This window comes from Pinus tabuliformis, chromosome 7 (genome assembly GCF_031772625.1).
Source record: "Pinus tabuliformis cultivar Carrire ecotype Pingquan chromosome 7, CPIR1, whole genome shotgun sequence".
In the NCBI taxonomy this organism is placed as follows: domain Eukaryota; kingdom Viridiplantae; phylum Streptophyta; class Pinopsida; order Pinales; family Pinaceae; genus Pinus; species Pinus tabuliformis.
In genome coordinates, this window is record NC_142293.1 from 702,503,692 (window position 1) to 702,514,946 (window position 11,255).

The window sequence follows — 11,255 nt, forward strand, 5'->3', positions numbered from 1 at the left end:
GGACTACTTGAGAGGTTATCATTCCATCCAAGTTTTGGTGGCCTTCCACAAAATCGGTTTTTTCTAGAGAAATAAGCTTGGGAAGGAGGGGTTTGAGCCTTTTGACCATAATAGTGGCTATGATTTTGTATATAACATTACAAAGAGAAATGGGTGTAAATCCAGAGGGGTCCTCAGAATGAGCCACTTTAGGAATTAAATAAATAAAAGTAGAATTCAATCCAGGGATTAAATTTTGGGACCACCTAGATTCCTCCACCACATTTAAAACGTATTTTTCAATGAAGTGCCAAGCTTCTTGAAATAATTCAGCAGTACTCTAGACCCAGAGCTTTGTTTTTGGCCATTCCTTTAACTACTACTTGAACCTCCTCCATAGTGACTACCCTCAACAAGGAAAGGTTTCGACCTCAGGCGACCAACTACGAGATGTGCCTAGTTATTCATTGAATGGCTTCTGATCTTTCTGAAATCGGGTCGGAGAGGAGGATTTTAGAATGATCTATTAAAAGGTCCTCCATTTCCTCGTGTTGGGTGAGGTGATTCCCTGATGAATCCTTTAAGGAGAAAACCTTGTTTCTTTTCTGATGTTGGATCATTGACTTGTGAAAAAAATTGGTGTTCTTCTCTCCTTCTCAAAGCCATTGGACTCAATATTTCTGTTTCCAAAGGATTTCTTCATGTTTCCTTGTTTCCTCAATTTGATTAAGGACCTTCCCCTCCTCAGTGTCCAACTCTTCTAGTCAGCCTTTTAGGATCATCCTTTGTTGTATTACTTGCATTTTATCTTGCAGCTAACGTTTCTCCACCAGGATATTCCCAAACTGAGCTTTATTCCATCTCTTGATTTGTTGTTTAAGATATTTTAGTTTGAGTTGAAAAGTATGCATGAAATTGTTTCCTTGCAATGTACTGGCCTTCCATCACGCTTCCATCTTACCCAAGAAGGTCAAGTTCCTTAAACAAAATTTTCAAATCTAAACGGTCGTTTTGAGAGGACTAGCTTGAGATCCATTTCCAATCTTGTTGACCAATGATCTGAGCATAAACAAGGGAGGATGGAGGCCTCGAAGAAAATATCTCTACTAACCAATTGTTCAAAAATGAGAAACCTATGCAGGTGTGAATCCACCTGATGGATTTCTCCCCAACAATTATTGCAAGTATAGATTCTATTAATTGTTGGGACATCCACAAGATTCAAATCATGGATCATAATTCTAAACGCTTCCATCTCAGTATATAATCTTTTTATTCCACCCTTTTTCTCTTCCAATGATGAAATAAGATTGAAATTGCCTCCGAGAATCCATAAATCCTCTGAACATATCCTTCAAAGTTTTCCTATATTTTGGAGGAAAACAACTTTTTATCCTAGAATGTGGGGACCATAAATAGCGAAAATTATGGCCCAATATCGGGTTCCGATATGTCTGAATCTCCCCGAGAGAATCCTAGGGTAGCTTAACCAATCATCAAAGATCATCTCCATATGATTTCCATCCCTTTCGCGCTTCCACGAGCATCCAACGCCATGACCTCATATTGGGGCTTGAGACCTTTAATGATGTTCTTCAGTCGATCTTCTGCTACTTTGGTTTCTTGAAGAATCATGATGCTCGGTTTCTCCTGTTTGATCCTTTCCTTAAGATACCTTTGTTTTCCTTGGCTGTTGAGTCCTCTCACATTCCAGGATACAATTATCATTGAGAATACTTGTTGATTTGGTGGAAGACCGCTGAGAGTGGTAGCACCCTTCCTGATTTTACTCACTAGTACAAAATTACTAATTATTTACTAAAAAAATAACTAAAATTTGCATATAAACAACCATTTTTCAGCCAGTGACCAATAGTAGCTAATTTACAGTATCTTATAATGCGACCAACTTTTAGTCATTTTTAGCTTAGTCATTAATTGGTTCAATTTTACCATCTAGTAGTATATTTAGTCATTAATTTGGTCATTAATTTTTCATTGGTTTAGTCATTAATTGTCGCAATTAATAACCAAATATACAACAATATATATTACTATATGAATCATCGAAAAAACCAATTGATGACAAAAGAAATATGACCAAAATGTTTGTCGTGTTATAAGATACTGTAAGTTAGCTACTAATAGTCATATATATGCAAATTTTAATCATCATTTTGAAACCAATTAATGACCAAAGAAATATGACTAAATTTTAGTCATGTTATAAGATAATTTAAATTAGCTACTAATATTTGTATATACGTAAAATTTAGTGATCATTTTAATAAAAAAATTATCATTTGTAGTACTCATTTATCTTTTTTTGTATTTTCATATTCATTATATAAACCATTAATTTAATAGTTCTATTCATTTCATTTCATTTCATTCATAATCATTATAAACGACTAATTAAGTCATATATTCATTTTATTCGTGTTCATCATTAATTAATATAAACTACTAATTTAGTAGTTTTAGATTGATTTTATGTGTTTATTATTAATCAAAATAGATTAATTAGTATGATTTTGCGACTAAATTTTAAAAAATGTCATACAATGTGCATGTTTATCTAATATGATAACGCAAAGTTACATATGTTAATTACAAGGCTCAAAAATATCAAGTGCAAATAAAAATAATTTAAACCATATAAAGTTTATTATATAAAATATCAAGTTTTACAATATGAGTTTCCAACTTAATATCTGTTGGACTATAATTTACACCTAAAATATTGTTTCATCATTTCAAAACATTATCGTTGTGTTTCCAAAGCATTGCAAGTGAATTCACCAACTCTGAAGGCTTGACCATCAGTCTCTATGAGCGTGTCTTATGTAAGATACTGGCTCTAAGGGTATCACTAGACAGATTCTCTTCTCTCTCTCATTTTGCATTTGTCGCTCCAGTGTTATTATTCTCCTCTTTCTTTAATTGATGCTTCTTACCATGAATATTGAGTTCCTCTCTTGAAAGTGAAAGAAGAAACAATGCAGAGTATAAGACATGAAAGAATATGAATACTAGAATATAAAACAAAGTATACTATAAAATATTTAAACAACATATACCTCAACATTCGATAGTGGCCACTATGTAGCTAGATGACATGTATAAACAAAACAAATTAAACATCACCATAGAAAATAACACCTTAAGAACTTAGTATTCAACCTTCAACAAAACCTTACACACAATCATATAAATTAATTTACATGTTAAAAATAGTAGGCAATAAATAACTTGTGAAAACAAATAGAAAAAAAAAAATGATCAGTGTAAAAAATATCCTTATTCCTTGTTCGAAAAGAGTCATGTTCCTTAAATTTGGATATTATTTTGCCCATAGTAAAATTTCCTCTCTATTATGACCTATGCTTTTAGGATCATGAGATTGATCCAACATCATATTGGATTGTGGAGACAAAATGATTCAGCTTTCCAAGATGAGTACCTCACTTGGTTGAATGAAGGTGCTAGTTGTGAGTAGTGTCAAAATATTAGGGAAGAATAACACTAAGGCATAAGAATATATATCACCACTTGTCCACTGAAAGAAAAAATTTCAATCCCACAATGGCCTCTGGGAGTACATTTCATTGGATGGATATCACACTCTAAGAGATGATTGTCTAATACAATGAGAAGTGTACATATATTGTCACAATGCCCCTCACAGTCAGACCCTATAGTTGTGTCCTATAATATTAATCATATTATACTATTTAATTATAAATTATGACTATCAGATAATTATTAGTTTGAATAATTAGTTTGAAATTGCGTTTTTAGTATTTATGTATACATGAAAATATTCGGAAAAAAAATGTACTTTTTGTGACTAGTTAATTTCGAGTGAATCTAAATACACAAGAAATTATGGTGCCTCAGTGTTTCTCTATTGCTTTTGGTGAATTCCTCTTTGATGATGTCCAATGACAATGCAGTGGACATTTATCCTTGATGTTTTTCTGAGCCAAAGGGAAGCTCCATAAGTAACAACCATAAATTAGCCTCAAATATATTATTGGGGGCCAAAATGTAGTAATTATATGACAAGCCAAGAAACACTCCGCATTAATCATCTTCCCTTTAATATTGATTAATAATTCTTTGCATGATCATGTAATACTAAAGTGTCAAGTAGGGATATTTAAATTCATTCATCCATCAATATCACCTTTGAGAGTGCTTAGTAGTTAATACTTCCTATTACACACACAGTAGATCACCAACTTCAAGGATGGCAATATAAACACAACAAAAATGAAAATAAAAGAAATGCTAGGAAGTCAAATGTGACTAATATTGAGTCAAGAAAATACCAAGCTCTTCACATTAGCAAGGCAGTATTAAGAACTAAAACAAAAAAATCCTTCCATTGCATCATTTTCACCTTTTCTTTAATTTACTTAATTGAGAACATAACTTTCAGACAGACAAAAAAAATAAAAATAAAAATCCTAACAAATGCTTGAGTGATAGTCGTATCAACTAAACAGAAAGGAAATCATTCGATATGATTTTAACTTGCGGAATATATTGAATAATATGAAGCTTTCTCATCCCTTGTTCCTAATCAAATTGTAATCTGTGGGTTCCAATCAAGTAATCAATTTCCCTCCAAGATAGTTAAGAGATCACTTTGGACAAGGACTTCTAGAAGCATTGGGATAGTAGAAATGGAATTACATAGGAGGAAAATGAAGCACGTTAGTGGGTGCTCCAAAATATTTGAATGCAACTAAAAATGATTTTATACTCCCTCCACACATTTTAAAACAGAAACCATTCAGCTGCATCTTATTTATTTTCCACCTTTCTATAATATGTAATTATTTAAGCAAGAATAGAGCATTCATAAATATTGTCATGAAAGAGGACTCTTCATAATCCTAATAAGTTGGGCTCTAAAAAAATAAAAAATTTCATGTAGTGGTGTTTCTAGTGATTTTCAAACTTGTTTTAATTACCTAAATTTAGCCTATTTAAAGTAAATAGTTGCACTGACCACCTTATCTTCAAGTCAGTAACTTTTCTTGAGGGCGTCTTCATGACATCCACCATCTCTAAAAATTATGAGATATTAGTAATATCTTGAAGTAAATAGATAACGTTGGCATAGAATCGTTTATTGATTTTTTTTACTCCATGTCACAAATTTATTGATATTTTATGATTCTTGTTTTCGATTTCCATGCTAATACTGGATTCATCATGCCTGCTAGGATCTTTAGTTGTGCACACATCATATTGCTCACTTCTAATTGTATGAAAAACAGAAAGTATGAACAATGACATGTAGTGACATGTGGGTGTCTATTTTACTCAATGATATGCTTGAATTTTTAACCCATTCCAATCCTACCACAATGAAAGTAAGAGAGACAAGTCACAAGAAGGGCTATCAATAAATGAAATTAGAGACTTTAGAATGCAACTCAATTGTACCTGAATGTAACGATAAGTATTTGCAGCTGCCTAGTCATCAACGAGCATTGAATCACACTGTGAAAAATTCCTTTCATTATGAGAATTTGGTTGCACTGCAGTAATCTTCTGTAGTAGTTCATTGACTTGCATATAGATATAATTTTAAAACAATCCTACTCCTGCAATTCTTCCCTATATGGATCATCTTTGTGCCCCCTATTGATAGTTATTTTTCAAGGCAACAGAATAGAACTCTCCAATTTCATCATCTCCTTTCAAAACAATGCTTGATTATTTCCAGGTGATTGTCTAACGAGTCTCTACTTAGGTCCATGAAATCCTTGATTTGTCTCCATCACACAAACCTCTTTTCGTAATAAAATTATAAATCTGACATCTGCATTCCTCGTCCCCGACATACCAATTATTTACAATGGAAAATGTTATCGTTTCTCCCTTGGTGTAATAGAGATCCACTACTATGGCATGGAGATGATTGGTGTCATAAAATGGTGCAGTGCATCCTTCAATATATGTCACAAAACTCCTCTCACCTCACATAACTCCTCTCATATACAAAAATAAGAGTCCTCTCAAACTTCCTGGTCTCCATCTCATTCATCCTGAAATAAGTGGATATTTCCATGGGTGACAAAGTGTGCTTGGGGATTTAATAGAAGGAATTATCACTAAAAAAAATTACAATGCAACATAATAGTTATCAGCAGGAGGAACAACACTGCAAAGCTACTTCCTAACTAGATAAAGATACTCTTGAATTACCTCTTATAATGAACAAAAGATAACCTCAACTGTCTATAGAGTCTACCTATGTATGGTGGCAATGAAAACATTGTAAAAAACAACATCTACAACAATGTTGGTCAATCTCTTTTTTTAGTCAAGGGCATGCCCAACTTTTGAAAAGTATCAAGCAGGTCAGGGTCCGCCTCATCTACGCTCCTCTTCTTCTTATACTCTCTCTATTTAGGTTCAAAATAATAAAAAAGGTCTTGGAAATTGATGGGTGGGAAAAAGTTATCAGACCATTTGGGTTCTTCCATTTTTAATCATTGTCTATAAACATTGAATCTAAATTTCAAAATCCATTCATGTTCCTTCTTTTTAGCTGAACTTAACCTAAGCTTTGGAGGGTTGTAAGGTTTAATGGATCTAAGTATATTCTACTTAAAATATAGTAACATGGTTTAAAACTGTAGGCATTGAGATCAGAATCTAAGAATGAAACATAAAAGATTTTATGTTCATGATTACAGGAAATTTTAATTTCATGTAACAAAGTTTGAGGAAGGTCTAACATTTGCATCCTACCAGAAAATTTACTTGCATCACTTGGGCCCTTTGCATTTGGGCATGGTAGAGTCCATTACGCAAACAATCAACCACTAAGAAAAGGTGAAAAGAAAAAATAAAATTTCATGCATTCTGACCCTAGAAAAGTTAGGGAGGAGCAAACTGATGTGTACAATAAGGGCATGCAAAATGCTTACTTGTCCATTGTCTTTTGATTAATTGTTGGCCGCAATCAAAATCTGCATTATAATAATCATTAAACCTTTTGTACAATAAAGACATGCAAAATGCTTACTTGTGCATTGTCTTTTGATGAATTGTTGGTCGCAATCAAGATTTGCATTATCATAATCATTAAACCCTCAATTTTAGATAAAATTTATGCTTTGATCATATAAACCCTCCAAATTGTTTACCCATAAGAACAAAAATCATCTTTAGTAAAAAGGAAGAACTCTCCAGAGTCCAAATTCATACCCATGTACAAATTATCAAAATCTCCACGCCAAATGACTTTGCCCTTCTTCCATCATGCAAAATGCTTACCTATGCATTGGCTTTTGATGAATTGTTGGGCGCAATCAAGATCTGAATTATCATAATCTAAGATAAAATTTATGTTTTGATCATATAAACCTTTGAAATTGTTTACCCATAAGAAAAAAAAAATCATCTTTAGTAAAAAAGAAGAACTCTCCAAAGTCCAAATTCATACACATGAACAAATTACCAAAATCTCCACGCCCAATTTCCTTGCCCTTCCTCCATCATGCAAAATGGTTACCTATGCATTGTCTTTTGATGAATTGTTGATTGCAATCAAGATCTTCATTGTCATAATCATTAAACCCTCAACTTTGGATAAAATTTATGCTTTTATCATATAAACCCTCAAAATTGTTTACACATAAGAACAAAAATCATCTTTAGTAAAAGGAAAGAACTCTCGAAAGTCCAAATCATAATCATTAAACCCTATAAAATTTATGATTTTATCATATAAACCCTCAAAAAATTTTACCCATAAGAACAAAAATCATCTTTAGTAAAATGGAAGAACTCTCCAGAGTCCAAATTCCAAATTCATACCCATGTACAAATAAACCCTCAAAATTTTTCACCCATAAGAACAAAAATCATCTTTAGTAAAAAGGAAGAACTCTCCAAAGTCCAAATTCCAAATTCATACCCATGTACAGATTACCAAAATCGTTGATGCTCTCCTAATGTGTTTCACATGCAAACTCCATCTGGAGAAAAATGGAGTGCTACAATGTGATGTTGTAATCTGTGAATATTTTATTTGAACCCAAGGCTAAACTGGAAATGAAAAAGAAAAGAAATATTTGTAATGGAAAAAATAATATAAAATAAAATTTTTAAATTGTAATTGGGTTAAATAATTTATTTTTAATAAGAATTTGTTATTTTTGCGTAAGATGCTAAATTAAAAAGAATAAAAAGAAGTTAAAAATTATATTGGGATGAGTGTAAACATTTAAATATGACCTCAATTAATAAAAATAATAAAATTCAAATTGTTGTATTTTGATTTTGTTATTAACTTGTGAATAGGCTTTGTTACAATACCATGGGCCAATACCATGGCTTATCAATACTTACTTCACAACCAGAATATTTAAAAAAAAGAAGTTAAAAATTATATTGAGATGAGTGTAAACATTTAAATATGACCTCAATGAATAATAAAAAGTTAAATTAATAAAAATAATAAAATTCAATTTGTTGTATTTTGATTTTGTTATTAACTTGTGAATAGGCTTTGTTACAATACCATGGGCCAATACCATGGCTTATCAATACTTAGTTCACAACCAGAATATTTTATAGCAATATGACAAGATTCTTAATCATGGATATTCACCCCCACATTAAGTTAGATATTATTAACGTGTAAAAAATAGTCTTTGTTACAATACCATGGGTCAATACCATGGATTATAAATACCACATGCCAAAAAAACATAAATCATTTCACAATCAAAATATTTTATAACAATATGACAAGATTGTTAACCATAGATATTCACCCTCATTTTATTATGGATATTAACTTGTAAGTCGATTTGTTACAATACCATGGGCCAATATCATGGCTTTGTTACAATACCATGGGCCAATACCATGGCTTATCAATACCGCATGCCAAAAAACCATAACTTATTTCATAGTAAAAATATTTTATTTTAATTTAATTTTTTAATTGAATCTAAAAGGGAAAATGTTACAATTTGAGATATATATAAACCCTCTATCCTCATGAATACTATAAATATTCCCATAGAAATTAAATTAAGCTTTTAATAAAATTAAGCTAAGATGGATCTATGCCGATTCTTTATATATATATATATATATTCCCATAGAAATTAAATTAAGGTTATATATATATATATATATATATATATATATATATATAAAGAACCAACATAGATCCATCTTAACTAAGGATCCAAGGGATGAGAGAAAGCGAATTTACTAATTATAATAGATTAAATACACTGCATGATTTTTTAAATTTTTCATTATTTTATTTTATTTGACATGATTGATTCAAAATATAGGTTCAATAGTTTACAACCAATTAAGTTTTTTTAATTTAGATAATTTCTTAAACACAATACAATGTGATCAAATTTAAGAGAGAATTGGGGAGGGGGTGGAGAGAGGGAGGAAGATAGTGAAAAAGTTGGAGGACAGAGAGGGAGAGAAAAAGAGAGTGATGGGGGGAGAGAGTGAGGTGGGAGAGAGGGAGCGAGGGGAAGGAAGAGAGAGAGAGAGATGGAGTTGGAGTGGGAGAGAGATGGAGGAAAGAACAAAGACATAGAGAGATAGAAGTCTAGAGAGATAGGAGTGAGAAGGAAGAGATGGAGAGAGAGTGGGGAGGGAGGAGAGGAGGGAAGAGAAATAATAGGAGAGGATAGAGATAGGGAGATAAGGGAAAGGGAGAGAGATGGAGACATGGAGATGGAGAAGAACAGGGAAGGGGCAGATAGTGATAGAGTTGAACGGAAAAGAAAGAGAGAGAGAGGGAGAGTGATTTGGGGGGAGAGATTGAGGGAGGTGGGAGATAAGGGATAGAGAGGAAGGAAGATATAGCTGAGGAGAGAGAGATGGAATTGGAGTGGGTAGGAGAGGGAGGGAACAAGAAAAACAAAGAGGAAGAAAGGTGGAGAGAGAGGGAGTGACAAGGGAGTCATGGAGAGAGAGTGAGGGAGAGAGGAGAGTGAGAGGGAATAGAGAGAAGGATATAAATAGAGAGGGATAGAGAGTGTGTGTATGTTTGGGGGGTGAGATAGAGAGAGGGAATAACAAAGAGAGACAAATAAAAATATAGATATTATATAGTATTATATAACCAACCTAAATCCATATTAACCCTATAACTATCAAGTTCTGAGAGAGATTCTATCTCTCGAGGTGCAAACATTTCCTCAAGTTTTGCACTAGAAAAACAAGTTTACACCTTGAGAGATTGAACCCCTCTCGACGCTTGATAGATCCGAGGTTATGATGGATCTAGATCGGTTCATATGAAATTAAAGTAGTTTTTATTTAATATTATAGTCTTAAAAATTAAAATTGCTCTTCAAATTAATTTCAAACTAGATCCAATTAGATTCAATGAATAGATTTTTAAAAAATATATAAAATAAAATTTTTTATTAAAAATATATATTTTTAAAATTACAAATTATTAGAGATAAATAATGCACACACCAGGTGAGGATGAAGAATGTTTTAAGGAAGGATGAGAATGAAGAATGTTTTAAGGAAGGATAGCCTTTCAACCAATCTTTAACAACCTTTCAACCCCTAATCAATTGTAAGTTTAGATTGCTTGACACAATTAAGATGGCTAACATAAAAAACTGATTCATATTATTGTAGTACTTGTTAGGTAGTTGTATTTTTGTTCTTAAACTAAATTAGTCATTCATGTTAGTCATTTTTAGTTGTATTACTTATCAGCTAGTCACATATTTTCGTCCGAGACTAAATTAGTCATTCATGTTAATCATTTTCAGTTCAATCACTTATGATTGCTCATTTTTTGTAGTATTTCACTTGGAAAATATGTGGTGATTAACTTTTTTAGTCACCTAGTCACTAGTTTCTCATTTTCTACTAGTGACTAGTAAATCTCCCACCATTTGGATCGATTCCTACAAATTCCTTCTTCCTCTTTTCTTACTCCCTTTACCTTGTATGATCTGGTCGGGTTTCGTAGGGATTTGGGATCCCATAATTTCTTTTTTATCCCCATATTCTTGGCATTGGTTCACCTGATACTTTTCGAATGTGACTCGGTACAACCTCTTTAATTTGATCCTCTAGTATGAAACGTTCATCCAAATTTTTCCATTCGTTCAGCAGTCGTTTAAGGACTATTTCTTCAGTGCTCAAATCATCCATTGCTCCGTCGATTTCCATGATCTCTTGGGCTTTTTCCTAATCGTCTTCCTCCTTATCCGCCAGCTCCTCTTGGGCTTTTCGCT